This window comes from Cetorhinus maximus, chromosome 16 (assembly GCF_964194155.1).
Source record: "Cetorhinus maximus chromosome 16, sCetMax3.hap1.1, whole genome shotgun sequence".
Lineage (NCBI taxonomy): Eukaryota > Metazoa > Chordata > Chondrichthyes > Lamniformes > Cetorhinidae > Cetorhinus > Cetorhinus maximus.
In genome coordinates, this window is record NC_135894.1 from 6,468,714 (window position 1) to 6,487,070 (window position 18,357).

Genomic DNA, 18,357 nt, shown 5'->3' on the forward strand with positions numbered 1-18,357 from the left:
GACAGCGCTGACCCACTGACTGTGCGGCGATCCCTCATTCCCTAAACTCTGACAGTGAAGCGATCCCTCATTCCTGACCCACTGACTGTGCACGCTCCTGTTTTCCTGACGCTTTGAAAGTGCAGCGGTCCCTCATTTCTGGCCGACTGTGAGTGCAGCTTTCTCTCTGTTTTGACCATCTGAGAGCATAGCGCTGCCTTGTTCCTGACCCTCTGACAGTGCAGCGTTCCCTCATGCCTAACCATCTGACACTGCAATGCTTGATCAGTCCTGACCCTCCGACAGTGCAGCACTCCTCCAGTCGTGACTCTAAGAGTGCTGCACTCCCTCCGTCCTGACTCACTAACTGTGCGGTGCTCCCTCATTCCAGAGCCTCTGACAATGAAACGTTCGCTCATTCCTGACCCTCCGACTGTGCAGCGCTCCCTCAATCCTGAGCCTTTGATAGTGCAGCAATGCTGCAGCCGTGACTCTCTGACATTGCAGCGCTCTGATTTTCCTGAATCCCCTGACAATTCAGCACTACCTCATTCCTGAGCCTCTGAGAGTGCAGCGTTCCCTCATGCCTAACCCTCTGACAGTGCAACACTCGATCAGTCCTTAGCCACTCTCAGTGTCGTGCTCTCTGAGTCCTCACCCACTGACAGCACAGCATTCCATCGGTTTTGACCCTCTGACAGCATACTGCTCCCTTATTCCTGACCCTCTGAAACTGCAGAGTTCCCTCATGCGTAACCCTCTGACAGTGCAGCGCTCGATCAGTCCTGACCCTCTGACAGTGCTGCGCACCCCGAGTCCTCACCCACTGACAGGACAGGGCTCCTTCAGTCGTGAGAATCTCACTGTGCAACACTCCCTCAGCCCTGACCTTCCGACAGTGCAGCGCTCCCTCAGTCCTGACAGTCTGACAGTGCAGCAACCTCTCAATCCTGACCATCCAACTGTGAAGCTCTCCCTCAGTCCAAACTCTCTGACAGTACAGCACACACTTAGCCCTAAAGCTTTGACAGTGAAATGCTGCTTCAGTCCTGACCCTCCGACGGTGCAGCGCACCCTCAGTCCTGACAGTCTGACAGTGCAGCACTCTCTCAATACTGACCATCTATCTGTGCTGTGCTCCCTCAGTCCAAACTCTCTGACAGTGCAGCACACATGCAGTCCTGAAGCTTTGATAGTGAAACGCTGCTGCATTCCTGACGCTCGACAGTGCAGCGTTCCTTAGCCCTGTCACTTTTGCACTGCAGAGCTACGCCAATCCCTGCCATCTGACAGTTTAGCGCTCCCACAATCCACATCCTCTGGCAATGAAGTGCTCCTTCAGTCCTGACCCTCTGACAGTGCAGTGCTCCGCCAGCCTTGACCCGTGTCAGTGCAGAGCTCCATCAACACTGACTTTTTGACAGTGCAGTGTTGCCTCAGTCAGTACCCCCTGACAATGCAGCACCCCCTGTTTCCTGTCCCTCTGACAATGCAGAGCTCCCTCATGTCCTAACCTGTCACAGTGCAGCGCTCGATCAGTCCACCCTCTGACAGTGCAGCTCTCCCCCATTCATGACCCCCTGACAGTGCATCGCTCCATCAGCCCTGACCATATGATGCTGTAGTGTCACCTCAGGCTTAGCCTCTGACCGTGTTGTGCCCCTCAATGCTAACCCCCTGAAAATTCAGCGCTCCCTCAGCCCTTAACATCTGACAGTGCAGTGCTCGTTCAGTCCTAACCATCTGACAGTGCAGCGCTCCCTCAGCCCTTAACATCTGACAGTGCAGTGCTCCCTCAGTCCTGAGCATCTGACAGTGTAGCGCTCCCTCAGTCCTGAGCATCTGACAGTGCAGTGCTCTTTCAGTCCTAACCATCTGACATTGAACGACTCCCTGACGCCTCACCCACTGATAGTGCAGCTCACTGTCAATCCTGACCAAATGGCAACACAGCGCTCCCTCAATCCTCATGCACTGACAGTGTAGCGCTCCCTCAGTCCAAACCCTCTGACAGTGAAGCACTCCCTGATTCATGGTCCTCAGACAATGTAACGCTCCCTCAGCCCTGTCCCTCTGGCAATGCAGTGCTCCTTCAGCTCTGACAATGCAGTCCTACAACAGACCTGACCCTCTGACAGTGCAGCGCTCCTCCAGTCGTAACTCCCTAAGACTGCAGCACTAACTCAGCCCTGACCCACTCACATTGCAGAGCTCGCTCAGTCCTGACATCTGACAGTGCAGAGCTCGCTCAGTCCCGACCCACTGACTGTGCAGCACACCCTGATTCCTGACCCTCTGACAATGTAGCCCTCCATCATGCTTAACCCTCTGACAATGCAGTGCTCGTCCTGACCCTCTGATACTGCAGCACTCCCTGATCCCTGACCCCCTGACAACGCATCCCTCCCTCATGCGTAAACCTCTGACAGTGCAGCACTCTATCATTCCAGGATCTCTGACAGTGCAGCGCTCCCCCATTCCCGACCCCTCACAGTGCATTGCTCCATCAGGCCTGACCCCATGACACTGCGGTGCCACCTCAGGCCTGGCCTCTGACTGTGCAGCACTCCCTCAATCCTAACCCCCTGAAAGTGCAGCGTTCCCTCAGTCCTGAACATCTGACAGTGCAGCGCTCTCTCAGTCCTGACCATTTAGCAACGCAGTGCTCCCTCCATCCTCACACACAGTGCAGGGCTCCCTCAGTCGAAATCCTCTGACAGTGCAGCAATCCCTCAGTCCTGGTCCTCACACAAGATAGCGCTCCCTCAGCCTGTCCCTCTGAAAATGCAGTGCTCCTTCAGGCCTGACCCGCTGACAATGCAGCCCTCCCTCAGAGCTGACCCTCCGACAGTGCAGCGCTCCTCCAGTCATTACCCACTGAGTATGCAGCAGGCCCTCCATCCCCACCCACTGACTTTGCAGAACTCTCTCAGTTCTGACCCACTGACTGAGCGGCGCTCCCTCATTCCTGACCCACTGACTGTGCGGCGCTCCCTCATTCCTGACCCACTGACTGTGCGGCGCTCCCTCATTCCTGACCCACTGACTGTGCGGCGCTCCCTCATTCCTGACCCACTGACTGTGCGGCGCTCCCTCATTCCTGACCCACTGACTGTGCGGCACTCCCTCGTTCCCAAACCTCTTACAGTGAGGCGCTCCCTCATTCCTGACCCACTGACTATGCAGTGCTCCCTCATTCCTGACTCTCTGACAATGCAGCGGTACTGCCGTCCTGATTCTCTGACATTGCAGCGCTGCCTCAATCCTGATCCTTTGACAATGCAGCGGAACTGCAGTCCTCATCTCTGACAGAGCAACGCCCCCGTATTCTTGACCCCTCACAATTCGGCACTACCTCAGTCCTGACCATCAGACAGTGTCCGACAGGCCTCCTCCTGGAACACCAGGGTTTTATGATTCACGAGTCTCATTTCTACACGGACTGGGAGATTAGAAAACGGCTCAAGACGCGAAGGTCATGAATGATTCCGGGCAGTTCCCCTATGCTTAGTACCGACTATTGTGCCTGATGTTTTGTACCGGCATGTAACAAGGTTACCCGTGTCCAGCTGTGGTGACCGAGGGTCTAAGTTGTTGTACATGAGAGTTGTCCATGGGGTTCGGTGTGAATGCTCAAACACTGCCCGCAGCCTCCATGATTGAAATGATTATCTTCTTCTACCAGCTTCTTAACTTGAGAATGCATTTCATTTAATCCATTGGCACAAAGCTTGGAAATAAAAATAAGTTATCCAGATCAGTTGAAAAATGTTGATTTGTTAGATACTGAAGAAACTTCTAAAGCTGGTGAACAACATGGTCAGAAATAGGTTGAAATGTATTTTAATAGAGAACCAGGTTGGGGGGAAAAGCAGCGCCTTCAGCTCATGTACGTTAATGGGATTTGATTTCATTCAGTTTTATCTGTGTAAAGCGACTGCAATAGGGCTCGAATCCACATTCTCCTCATAATGTTGCATGATAAACGGGGCTTAAAAGCCGAATCTATTCGGCCTTGAGACAAGCCAAACCTCCAGCAAACAATTGTGAATAAATGTTATCGATATATTCAAGACCCTGACTCACAATGTAAGTAGCGCACTTTGCCCCCGAGTCCTCATCCACTCCTGAAGCTGAATTCTGACTGTTTTCTATGAATCTTGTTTGTTATTGTGTTGTTTTAACAGGAAAACACGATGTTCACCGCGGGAAAGCAGCAGACACCGCAAGGCAGGAAGTTGAGGAAATGTTTTCAATTTCACAAGAACAATTTATTTTCGCCGTAGTAGAAAGACAGGCAATATAAATTAGAACAGGAGCGTTAATTGAACTCGAGTTAGGACAGGAAACATGGGTTTGGTTTTTCACTTTTCTAGCCAATACCCGAATAACGGCCCAAACAGATAGAACCGCCATCTTCAGTTCTTCCCTGAATTCAGTTTGTGTAGCTGCATGAAGACACGTGTTTGTACAGGGACACAAAAACATCAGCATGTAACCTGATTGAGGAGCGATGTATGTGAAACATATATAATCGGGTCGGTAATGCACGGCTAGGTTGTGAGTTACAGAACAGATAGCAGCTGACAACCGCAACACTATAAAACTGCCTGATATAATGAACAGGTAAATAATGGATTTCCTTCCGTTTTCCACCTCTAGATCATTGTGATTCTTAGTGTTGTGAGCCCGGAGTTCCCTGCGGGCTCTGGGAGCTGTTAAATTGCATCTGATTGTCAATTGAATAACAATATGAAAACAAAAGGAAGTGAAATAGAGAAAATACTTCCGATCCCATAGTCCGCTACCCGGCAGGTGATAAAAAATAAATCCCAGCTTGGGCAGAAACCCCCGTGAACATTGTTAATGATCAGTTTTTTGTTCATAGGCAAACCAGAATTGGATATTTTCCAAATAGTTCAGCACAAAGGCCGTTATTAAGGTCACTGTAGCAATTTTGACAACGCAACACTTTATTTTAACCTTCTGACAGCACATAGATACACAACGGTCAAAACTGAAGGAGACTGTAAACCACACAGACGTTTATATGTCATTATTATTCATGTACATGTTTAACTTGCCGACGGAAGTGTAGGAGAGGAATGAGTGTGGGAAGAATTTTCTACATTGAATCACTTGACTCCTCAACTTCCACAGCCGAACCTGGATGTCTCTGCATCCCTTTACATCACCCCAACGAGTTTCACTTTGCACAGAAGGTTTGGTTTCCAAATTTCAGTTTTAATTTTTGTTTCCTTAGGATATGGGAGGATCAGATTTCTTTCTGTTTCCTTTTTCAGATTGGGCCTGGCTCAATAAAATAAAACAAGCTTTGAAAGGAGAGATTCCATCACAGGAACTAATCGAGAGAATACCTTCTGCCGCATTTGTGCTGTGTTCTATTATCGAGAGTAGCAAGTTCCTTGCAGCAAAGTCTAGTTTCTCAATACACGTTTCTACAGAGCACTTCCGCTACCAGGTCAACGTGCCATGTTTTCCTTTCACTGATCCACTCTCCGCGAGCCTCTCTCTTGGTGGGATGCTGTGTTATTGTTCAGCCTATTAAGTTGCATGTCGATCAGAGCTATCTTGCATCTGTTATCGACCAACTTCAAATTGTCTGTCTGATTCTTGCACATAGTCCTGACATTCCCGCTTGCGAATCGACGAGTTGACATCTCCTATATTTTAGTTTGTTTCATTTATTTGCCTGGTGCAATGGATTCTATCAACTTGTTGTGGAGAGACTCTAATCTAGAAGAACCCATTGAAGCAGCTGGGCTGTGGTGGGTCAGCACCTTAGTAGTCGGGCGCTGAACGATGTGAGGTGGTTGGCGAATGACCAGAGAGATACGATTGTCCATCCCACCGCCAGATGCTGCCTGCAGCACTCGTTCATTATGGCAATCAAATTGGAGTTATCACTCATAGCTACTGTTTCCCGTGTTGTGTTAATATTCTGCAATGAAAATGGGGTGCCCTCTCTCCAGGGATCCAGGTTTGGCAAAATAGATCTAGATCTGGGCTGCGCAAACGGCACGGTGCGACTCTAGACCTCCCCGGTTGAATCTGCATCAATGCAGAAGACTGCGATTGGCACCAGCTTGGTTGCAAAGGTAGCCAGGAATGTGCCATATTTAGACATCAATCTGCCTTTGGGTTCCAGTCCAGATATTTTGACAGGGGTTATTCGCATATTCTTTAGCTCTTCCGAGGCATCCACATCGCAGTGGAGCTATTGTCCCACAGCTGCGAGTTCGGTTCCTGAGTCCACATGGCAGTGGGGCTGGACACAGCATGTCTGGGGCTAATCCGCGCTGTGTTTCTCTGAAACTTCAGCCTGTGGCTGTGAGGAACCCGTTTCCATGGTCATTGGGAAGATGCACAGTTGAGAACTTGCTCATGGAGAGGCCCTGCACCGACAGAGGGAGATTTACACATTTCTCATTGTTGTAAGCCAGCAGTGTGGGCTGAAAATGAGAAAACAATCAACGCACAAAAGCAGAAAGCATGCTCACTCTCTTCACCCACACATTGGTGCATCCCATCAATCTGTTGGATGCATTAATTTCAATTAAACCGGAAAAAGGAACAGGCGTACCATGCATCTACGTCAAAGCCATTAGAGTTATGGGGTACAAAGTAATTAATGGAAATTGCCCATGTCTACATATATAAAACAAGAATATGTCATCGCACTGTGTGAAGCTTCATTTGCTCTGGATATCATAGAGGGGGTATAAGTGAAGACAAAGCATTTCTGAAGATGATCAACAAAGACAGGTGAGAATTTCTGCCCTTGACATCTAGGCTGCATTTGACCGAGTGTGGAATCAAGAAGCCCTAGCAGAACTGGAACCAATGGGAATCAGGAGGAAAATGCTTCACTGTTTGGAGTCATACCTGGCAGAAGCTGAGCTGGGCGAACCATTGTGGCTACAAGAGGAGGTCAGAAGCTATGAATCCTGCAGCGAATCACTCACCTCCTGACTCCCGAAAGCCTGTCCACCATCCACAAGGCACAAGGCAGGAGTGTGATGGAATACTTTCCTCTGGCTTGGATGAGTGCAGCTCCCACAACATTCAAGAAGCCTGACACCATCCGTGGCAAAGCAGTCCGATTGCTTGGCACCCCTTTCACAAATATTCACTCCCTGTGCCACCGACAAACAGCAGCAGCAGTGTGTACCATCTGCAAGATGCACTGCAGAAACTTACGAAGGCTGTTTTGGCAGCACCTTCCAAACCCACGACCAATTCCATCTAGTTGGACAGGGCAGTAGACAGATGGGAACACCACCACCTGGAAGTCCCTCCCAAGCCACTCGCATTCCTGACTTGGAAATACATCTCCGTTCCTCCACTGTCGCTGGGTCAAAATCCTGGAACTTCGTCCCTAACAACACTGTGGATGTGCCTACACGACAGTGAATGCAGCAGTTCAAGAAGGCAGTTCACCACTGCCTCCTCATGGGCAAATGGGGATTGACATTAAATGATCACCTTGGCAACGATGACGGCATCCCGTAAAATGAATAAAAATGATAAATTTTATTTGCATCTTATAATTATTTTTTGTTGATAGAAAATTAAAAATCCAAAATCCTTAGGCATCGACTCCAATTTGTTCCAACCCCTGAATATTCCAACCAGCTGTGCGATGTTTTGTGCACCCCTGTCCAGTTGTTGTTCCTGTGTATCCCTGTCCAACTGTGGTAGCCGTAGGTACCCCTACTTCCACTGTGGTAGCCCTAGGTTCCTGTGTGCATCCGTGGTCCCCCTGTGTATATCTGCTCAGAGGTGCTAGTGCCTGGGTATACCTGTCAGCAGTGTAACCTGGTCAATTTGTCCATGAATGTCGTCTTCTAGGGTCGTGTTCATAAGATTTATGTGGTTATGGGAACTCGTAATACACCGTCCAAACAAAGTTTACCCCATTCACAGAATTGGAACGGAGCTTTCCGGAGCCGGAGGGCGGTCGCTTTCCATCTAAATGTATCCGAAAGAGAGTGATCTCCTGCCGAAAATTCCGGGAAGGAAATTCGGAAGTTGAGTCAGGAATTTAAGAAAATGTAAAGTATATTTTTTCCCTCTGTGACTTGTATGGCTTTGAACGTTGTGACACTTGCTGAAGTGAGTGCAATGGATTCAACATTTCACTGCCTCTCTTAACATTTTCTTCGAGCAGAGACCAAAAACATGGGTGTTTACATCGTGTCGATGTTATCAGCTTCGCCTGACACGTGAAAGGCCCCTTATTACTTGAGAGAAATCTGCTTCCGCATACGGCGGCTATTCATAGGCTGAATGCAATTGTCCTTCATCCACAAATGTGATCTAACATGTTAACCGTTTTGTAAAATGCACTTTTCTGAATCGAAATCGAACCAGAACCGCGGAAATCCTAACCATTAGGCCGGCAGGGAAGGATACCTAAATGTAGTTGAAATGACGAAAGGATCATTTGAATGTGCTTTTGATTTTGTGCATTAAATGAAAATTAATTTCATGAATCTGCTATTTAAATATCTGTTTACGTGTTCCTCTATTCTTGTTCATTTATCCGGCTGCATCTGACTTCAATCTGGAAGGGCTTTTTTCAGCCTATTTAATTCTCCTTTACATTTCAAATACATTGAAAAATAACCCACAGGTACACATGCAGTTTTAGAGAATAATGAACTATAAAAATCTTCCCAGATCAGACCACATTCAGCCGAAATGAGGAAAAATACAGATCCATGCAAGCAGCAGAGTGTTGAAACGGATTTATTTCCAGCAGATGAATTCAAAATCACATCGCGAGTCTCGCGCTGAGAATTGTTTTGAGCCGATATCAGGGTAATTTGCGCTTCCCCCATAGCGTAGTCATGGCCGAGTGGTTAAGGCGATGGCCTACAAAGTCCATCAGGGTTTCCCTGCGTAGTTTCAAATCCGGCTGGTTACGCGGATTCATTTGCTCCATCAGTTTCAATATTTGATGGAGTTAATTTATGATGTATTATGCCTGACGTGGAATGCTACCGCACCGAGGAACAACAGGAGATCTTCCCTCCCATTATTGTTCATCTGCGTATAATTACGAAATTTCTGCCATAAATTCAGGAAATTAGTGACATGTTTCCTTCTGGTCCCCTCTCTCTTTGTCTCAATTACTCCACGTCTAATTATACATAACAAAAACAAAAAATGCTGCAAAAACTTAGCTGGTCTAACAGCATCTGTGGAGAGGAAAAAAAAAGTTTCCACTTCTCATTAGTTCTGAAGAAGAGTCAAACGGACTCGAATCGTTAAATCTGTCTTTCTCTCCACAGATGCTGTCAGACCTGCTGAGATTTTCCAGTAATTGTTGTTTTTGTTTCAGATTTCCAGCATCCGCAGTATTTAGGTTTTAACTTAGTGTTTAATTGACTGCCGCTCTCTTCCAGGAATGCCTACCTTGCAGAAGTACTGTTCTTCACTCCGACAGGATTTCCGCGTGTCTCTTTTCCCCTTTTCACCTTCATTGCTTTCCATGTCCATTCTGGTGTTTGACAAGGTGTTCAGTAAAACTCGCTTTCACAGCCATTCTTCCTTCCTCAGTGACTGTCCCCGCCTCCAATTTACCCCTCGTGGTTCCAACTGAAGCTCCGTCCCTCATGTTTTGAAACCGCCCAGGGTTACAGGTATCCCCGGGACATACAACCCTCCTTGGGCTGCTGTTCTCGCTGCATCCTGAGATCCACACTCAGTGCCGTGCGCTGTTATATAATCACACCCGACCTTTCCATCCAGCACCACCGACTTACCCTATCTCAAAGCTGTCCTTGTCCCCAGTTTCATTGTATTCTTCCCCTCATCCGAGGCCTTAAAAATAAACCTTGTCTCTCTATTTCAGGTGCTAAGCGGTGCAAGCTCCAACAAATCATTGATATTAAAGCCCAGCCAGGACCCTCCACCCCTCCCCACCCCTTTGGCCCCATCCAGTCTTCCAATTCCAGCCCCGGCCTTGCATTCACCATGCCCTCTGACCTTCCCCTCTCTGATGCTGAACGTTCAGTGCTCAGTAAAGGACTCAGGTTCATACCCTTACGCCCTTGCCTCAATGAATTCTGGGCTCGGCACGATGCTGAACTCTTCTTCCGGCGCCTTCGTCTCCGTGCTCACTTCTTTGAGCAGGAGTACACCACCCCCACACCAACCCCTGCTCCCCCGCTCTCCCCCACCACCTTCAAAGGATCTTTTCACCCGCCTTTAGTATTCTCCCTCCACCTGGACCCTTCCCTCCGGCCTCTTACCTGCTCTTGATCTTTTCATTGAGAGCTGTCAGAGTGACATCGGCCGTCTCAATTTCTCTGCTCCTCTCTCTCACTCTAACCTGTCTTCTTCTGAAGTTGCCGCACTCCATTCTCTCAGGCCCACCCCTAACTATGTTGTCAAATCTGCTGACAAGGGTAGCGCTGTTGTTGCCTGGTGCACTGATTTCTACCTCGCAGAGGCTGAGCGCCAACTCAAAGGCACTTCCTCCTACCTCCACATGGACCATGACCCCACCTCCAAACGTCAGGACATTGTTTCCAAGGCGGTGCCTGGCCTGAACACCTCTGGGGATCTTCTCTACACAGCTTCCAACCTCATAGTCTCCCAACCTCATAATCTCCCAACTTCGGACAGCACGCTACTACCTCCACCCCAAAATCCACAAACAGGCCTGTCCCAGTAGACCGATCATGTCAGCCTATTCCTGCATCATGGAAATTATTTCTTCGTATCTTGACCCCATTCTCTCTCACTTTCTCCAGTTTTGTCCCACCGACATCCACGATTCCCCTGATCCCGACATCATATCAACAATTTCCAGTTTCCTGGCCCCAACCACCTCCTCTTCTCCATTGACGTCCAATCCCTCTACACCTCCATCTCCCACTGGGATGGTCTGAGTGCTCTCTGCTTCTTCTTGAACAGAGACCCGAACAATGCCCATCCACCACCTCTCTCCTCCGTCTGGCTGAACTTGTTCTCTCACTGAACAATTTCTCCTTAAACGCACCTCACTTCCGCAAATAAAAGGTGTGGCTATGAGTATCCACATGGGCCCCAGTTATGCCTGTCTCTTTATGGGATATGTGGAGTATTCCTTGTTCCAGTCTTACTCAGGACCCATCCCACAACTCTTTCTCCGGTACATCGATGACTGTTTCAGTGCCACTTCATGCTCTCGTCTGGGCCTGGAAAAATGTATCAATTTTGTTTCCAATTTCCACCCTCCATCACTTTCACATGGTCCATCTCCGACACTTCTCTTCCCTCCCTTCACCTCTCTGTCTCAAGTTCTGGTGATAGACTGTCCACCAATATTCATTACAATCCAACCAACTCGCACAGCTACCTCAATTACAGCTCCTCACACCCTGCTTCATATAAGGACTCCATCACATTCTCTCAGTTACTTCAAATCCGTCGCATCTGTTCCAATGATGCCACTTTCCTAAACAATTCTTCTGACATTTCTTCCTTCTTCCTGAACCGCGGTTTCCCACCCACGGTGGTTGACAGGTCCCTCAAGTGTGTCCAACCCATCTCCCACGCCTCTGCCTTAACACTTTCCTCCCCCTCCCAGAACCTCGATTGGTCATGTACTCACTTTTCAAACCACCAGCCTCTGCATTCAAAGGATCATCCTCCACAAATTCCGCCAACTCCAGCATGATGCCACCATCAAACACATCATCCCTTCACCCACCCTGTTGGCATTTGGTATGGACTGTTCCCTCTGGGGCACCCTGGTCCACTCCTCCATAACCCCCTACACCTCAAACTCCTCCCACGGCACCTTCCCATGCAATCGCAGCAGGTGCAACACCTGCCCTTTTAATTCCCCCCTCCTCAACTTCCAAAGGCGCAAACACTCCTTCCCAGTGAAGCAGCGCTTCAGTTGAACTTTGTTCAACTTAGTCTACTGCATTCGTTGCTCCTAATGCGGTCTTCTCTACATTGGAGAGACCAAACGCAGACCGGGTGGCTGCTTTGTGTAACAAATACGGCCTGGACACAAGCATGACCCAGACCTTCCTGCCGCTTGCCACTTCAACACTCCACCCTTCTCTCATGCCCACATGTCTGTCCTTGGCCTGCTGCATTGTTCCAGTGAAGCTCAACAGCACCTCATCTTCTGACTAGGCACTTTACAGCCTTCTGGGCTGAATATTGAGTTCAACAACTTCATATGATGAACTCTCTTCTGCAACCTCGCGCCTTTTTGATCCTTTTTTTCAAATATGTTTTTATTAATTTATATATATAATTTCTCCCCACCTATTTCAATTACTTTTTAAAAAATGTATTCGTTGTTTTATTCTGCTTTCTACTCTTAATGTCACCTTTAGCACCACCTTTAGCACCACCTTTAGCCAGTATCACCACTTCGAATTTATGCTTATTACATCTTTTGCCATCTCTCCTTTGCCGCTACCTACCACTGGCCTTCTACCCAGCTTCAACTATCCCACCGCCTTAAACAGTTTACACTTCACCACATTTTCACCTCTTTAGTTCGAAAGAAGACGGGCTCGAAACTTTAACTCTGTCTTTCTCTCCACATATGCTGTCAGGCCTGCTGAGTTTTTCCAGCAATTTTTGTTTTTGCTTCAGATTTCCAGCATCCGCAGTATTTTGCTTTTATCTTAAAGGAAAATGTCGTTATTGCGCAGAAATAAAAGAAGATCATCAACAGTTCCCCAAATCTGGCTGCCAGTGGGATTGGCAGAGTCTGGCCGCCACGTGATCCTGCAACAATCTAAACTTTGGCTTTCGGAGAGCCTCACGATTATGTGGAACATTAAAGTGTGACGGGTAAAGGGTTAGGTCACCGAACTCAACAAATGTAGCTCTTTCACAATTGAAGTTCAAAATCCATTGTACATGTAAGGTTTACAATAACATTCATGAACATTGAGGTGATCTGCCATAGGTTTATTAAGGATGCAGTAATAAAACAAGGGGGCATTTGAAATTGCAATCACTCCGAGCTACTGTTGGTGGGCGACCCAAACATAGCAGAGCGCTGAGTTCAGTATCTGAAGCCGAATAGACAGTAAAGCTTTGAGTCAGTGGACGTTTGTTTCCGCATACTAGACAATGCCCCTAACATGCATTGTTTGATTGCATTGAAGCTGAAATATTTATTTATTGATAATTTCACTCGTGATAAATATCCAAGAATAAAACATTTTAAAAGCAAGTCTGTCCTTATTTTTGTATCTATCATATTACATAAAACGGTGCCCATTCAGGTGTTTCCTCAGGAGAACCACACAAGACGGTTCTCAAATCTGACTTTTTTTATTCGTTCATGCGGTGTGGGGGGTCTCGGTCAGCATTTATTGCCCATTTATTGTTCAGGGAGCGTTTAAGTGTCAACCACAATGCTGTGGGTCTGGAGTCACACGTAGGCCACACCAGCTAATGTCAGGAAGATTCCTTCCCTGAAGCACATCAGTGAAGCAGGTGGGTTGTTATGACGATCGGCAATGGTTTCATGGTCATCATCAAACTTTTGCTTACAGATTATTTTGAGGAATTTATTTTTCACCATTTGCCTTAGCGAGATTCGATCCCAGGTCACCAGAACATTGCCCCAGGTCTCTGAATACTAATTTAGTGAAAATATCGCGATGTCATTCCGTCCTCTTAAAATGTTGACATCATAGGCAATGGGTGGATCAAATTAAATACCTTATTATTTCATCCTAGAACTGACTATTGTTGCAGGGTCGGCTCAGGCCATTCCTAAAGTACTTTCTATAGACTGTTACTTCCCCGTGTATCCAGCAAAGATTAAGGTTAATATAGCTGAAAAATAAAGGAAAACTACTATAGCTTGAACGCACCAGAGGATAGTCTGATCAACGTTTTTGTTTAAGTGCCTGTTATTGAGGTTAAAGTATTTAAATTCAACACTAAATTAGATCTCCTCAAGATCATATAATTACTACGACCTATATTATGTCTGTGCCCTCCGTCCGCTCGTTTGGTGAATTCCGCTCTTCAGAACCAGGTTAAGCATTTTATTTAGTAATTATGGTCTTACATTGGAACTGGTCTTTTGAACATTTCAATCATCCTTGGCGCTACGTGATCATAGTTTCACTTTTGCGTGTCCATAGAAAGCCTCAAGATTATGGACATCATTATATTCAATACAGAAAATGATCTCCTTTCTGGCTGTCTGGGAGAATATAGCGGTGGGGGTGGGGTGTTGGGGGTGGCCTGGAGTCATTTGTTTGTAATCTTGCCCTCCATTCCCCAGATGTTTAGGGTACTGTTGAAGTTATGAAAGCTAATATTCACATTAATCAGTATAACCAATATCAAAACCACCTGCAAGACAGAGCTATGAATGAATTCTCTTAACTCCACTTCCCAGACTCTCACTAGTTTGGTTATTGATATCAGGTTGATTTTATTTTTCGAGTCGTGACCATCTGGATTATATTCAGGAGGACTGGATAAATAGATGCAGATAGCGCGCGTCAGTTGAGGGATCAAGAACTAAACGCCAGATATAAAATATTAAATGACAGAACGATTTAGAAATTATGGTGAAGAAAGGTCTTTACTGGAGAACTGGGAGATGGTGGAATTCTCAGATTCAGAAGTTGTTCCAAAATAAAGAGGAAAATAAATAAGCTGGTGACTAAAAATAAGCAGGTGATGTTCTTACAAGGCGGCTAAAATTTATTGGGACTATTTTCTTGGCTGGAGGGTAATGGCCCAAAAGGTTTGGCTGGTTGGAATGATCTGTTTCCTTGTTACAGAATACCGACATGTTCACGACCAATTGAGAGTTGAAGTTAATACGATGAGCCAAGTTCTTGCTACCGTTATAATTAGATACTGATCAGGAGACAGGACGCTCGCCTATTACTTCTGGAAACAATGGAGAGTGAAACCTGTCTGGGGTCCAGGGTTTGTAACATTCACATCAATATTACAGGTAAACTATAAACAACCACGGTTTCAACACCCACTTCGTTGCTTCTATTCTAAAGGAATCTATCACTTAATATTACAGAGAGTATTATTCCTGTAGCTGGAGTGGAAGGCACTAAGCGCTAACTCCCACGTGTTCGACTCCATATCTGAACCGCAAGTATGACTGTTCCCTTTGGATGTGGGGTAAAAGGTGGAAGGTTTCAGCAGGAAATTGAGCTGCACAGTTTCGGAGAGTAGACATGAAACACACGGCTCTAAGGTCAGGAAATGTTTTCTGATACCTGTTCATTTTCAATGACAACAAATCCCTTTGATCCAAACGGAAGGTGGCCATTCTGTACGGAATCACGGGCTGTAATTCTGTTCTAACTTGGGCAGGTCGTTTGGCTTTGTTTTTTTATATTTTTAACCACGGACAAAATAAATATCCAAGGAGATTTCGTTACATTAATGAGCTCTTCCACGAACTTCGCTTGTGTCGCTGCATAAATGCACGTGTTTATAGAAGACTTCAACTGGGTGAGCATATATCCTGTCTCATTGACAATATATTCAGGATCTGTATATACTGGTTGGATACGTAGGACCAGGGCACCAGTCTACTGACTCACCACTGATATCAGACTCAACAATATAATATATATATTCTGTATAACAATATATTCAGTTCTGTTGAAGGGTCGTGTGGACCCGAAACGTCGACTCTTTTCTTCTCCACCGATGCTGCCAGACCTGCTGAGTTTTTCCAGGTAATTCTGTTTTTGTTTTGTCAACAATATAAAATTGGCCGACACGGAGAACAGAAAAATAATGGATTTCCTTCGGCTCTCCATCTCTGGATCGCGCTGATTCCCAGTCCTGGGAGTCCGGAGTCTCCTGCGGGCAATATTGGTTACTACAATGCGTCTGACCGTTAAACAATTACACAGCAATATCAATGCAAAAGGAACCAACGAAAATAGAAAACTTTGTAATCTGAAGTAGGCTCCGCCTGCAGGCGATCTGAAAAAGGCCACATTGGGGCTGAAACCCCGCTGAATATTGTTCATTATTATTTTATGTTCAAATGCAAACCAGAAAGGGATGTTCTCTAAACACATTATCACAGAAACAATTATTATGACGATGGACGCAGTTCTCACTGTACAATACCTGGTTTTCAGTTTCTCACAACATATAGCTACAAACTGGCCAATTTTAAACAGACAGTAAACCCCACGGACAAGCCGACGTTGGTACAAGTCATGTGCACCATAAGTTTGCAAATGACAGTGTAGGAGATGAATGAATATGGAAAACGTTCCCTGAGAATTTGATGAGCAACTCTATAGACGAGCGTGGCCAGTAGATGCACAGCCGCCATGGCCACCATGTGAATGGAGATACTTATTGGAAGGTGGCACTTTCCTCTGCAGACGGTCACTATTGTCAAAAGATTCACTGTAAGAAAGAGGAAGAAGAGTTAAATAAGTTTGGGGAGTGGGGGTGGCACTCAGAAACCTCCGGTCACAATTTGTGGGGCATCGTACAGATTTGTTGCTACTTTCAATTGGGAACACGGTTTCCTTTTAGAATATTCGGCCAGCATTGATGACATTTCTTTTGAATCAAGTAAATCATTGAGGACTCAATTACCTTCAAACACATTTCATTTAGGAGGTAACAGGTTCGTTCGGATTCAGGAAGGGGAATGGTCAAAGAGAACGGTCCACACCATCGAGACCCAGATGCTGATAACACATGACAGGGGTCGGGGGGTTGGGGCGGTGGTGTGTCGCGGGGGGAGGAGGATGGTTCACTGTGGAGTGGTGGCGGAGGTTTACCGACTTGGGACGATATAGTAAAACATGAGGGATCAGTCAATTATCTGTCATTTTTCTACAATGATTTGTTTTCCATGCATAACACAATTAAACTGCAAAAAAGTCCACATATGTTCCATTGCTGTGCGATTAAGGAAAGATGGGGTGTGAACAGCAACAGCTAAACAATAAATATTTATCCAGCGCTTTCAAGGAAGTGCCGTAAAAGCAAACTAGACAGGGAACACGTGGGGAGCTTTTAGCACGGTGGCGAAAAGCTTGGTCAAAAAGTGAAACTTTAACAAGTATCTTGAAAGGCCGACGAGACGTGGAGAGGCGGGGGAAGGGGCGATTTGGGGGGAAATTCAGAGAGTTGAACCTAAGCACGAAAGATACGGGAACGAATCGTGGAACAACTAAAACTGGGGATGTCCAAGATGCCAAATTTAGAAGATTGCAAATTTCACCGCGGTCTGTGGGGTTGTAGGGGATTTCAGGTTTACATGGGCAAGACCAGGGAGTAATGGGTGTTGGGGCGTGGGGAGCGGCGGGGGTGGGGGGGCGGGGGGGAGCCGGTGGGGTGGTGGGAGTGGATGGGGGAGGTGGCGATTTGCAAACAAGGATGAGGATTTTAAAATCGAGGCATTGTTTGACCTGGAGATGATTTACACCAGCGAGCACAGGCATGATATGTCAACACGACTCGTTGTGGATAAGGTTTCGGGAGCAGAGATTTTATGACCACAAGCTAATGGAAGGCAGAATGTAGGAGGCCGGGCGGGTGTGCATTGGAATAGCAAAGTCTGCAGGTGACAAAGGCTGGAATGAGGATTTCAACAGCAGATCAACTGAGACAAGGCAAAGTCGGACAATGTTACGGAGATGATCAAAGACTGGTCACGAAATACGTTGGAACTGTGGTCAGAAAGCCACCTCATGGTGAAATTCTGACACCATGTTTGAAAACAAACTTCCATAGTCCAATACAATTTCTCAGCAGGGGAAAGGAGTCAAAGTTAGGCAATGGAGTTTTGAAGAGACCAGTAACAATGGCTTCTGTCTTCCTGATATTTAATGGGTGGAGATTTAGGATCATTCGCTGCTGGATCTGTGATATGCAGCCTGATGAATCGGTCGAGGTGGAGCAATCTACAGGTTCGATTGCGAGGCAGATCTGGGTGTCAACAGCGGACATTTGTTTTATTCATTCCCGAGCTAGGCCAGCATTTGTTGCCCATCCCTTGTTGTGCTTGCGAAGGTGGTGGTGAACCGCCTTCTTGCACGGCTGCAGTCCATGTGGTGCAGGTGTACCCGCAGTGCTGTTACAGAGGGAGTTCCAGGATTTTGACCGAGCGGCAATGAGGGAATGACGACAGATCTCCAAGTCAGAATGATCAGTGGCTTGGAAGGGAACTTCGACGTCGTGTTGTTCCCTCGATTCTGTTGTCCATGTGCTTCCAAATGGTCGTGGATTTTGAAGATGCGGCCGAAGGAGTCTGGGTGAGTTCCTGATTGAGTCCCTGTTCATGTGAAAACAATTGCTCTGTTTGAGCGTAATGTCGATGAGTGGCAGCATGTTGATGGGAAATAGGAAGCGGAC

General features: G+C 46.8%; 1 pseudogene; it reads left to right on the forward strand.

Moving 5' to 3' along the window:
• The window catches only part of LOC144692006 (NACHT, LRR and PYD domains-containing protein 3-like), a 98,068-nt pseudogene extending 93,803 nt beyond the window's left edge, over positions 1–4,265 (forward strand).
• The last annotated feature ends 14,092 nt before the right edge of the window (positions 4,266–18,357 follow it).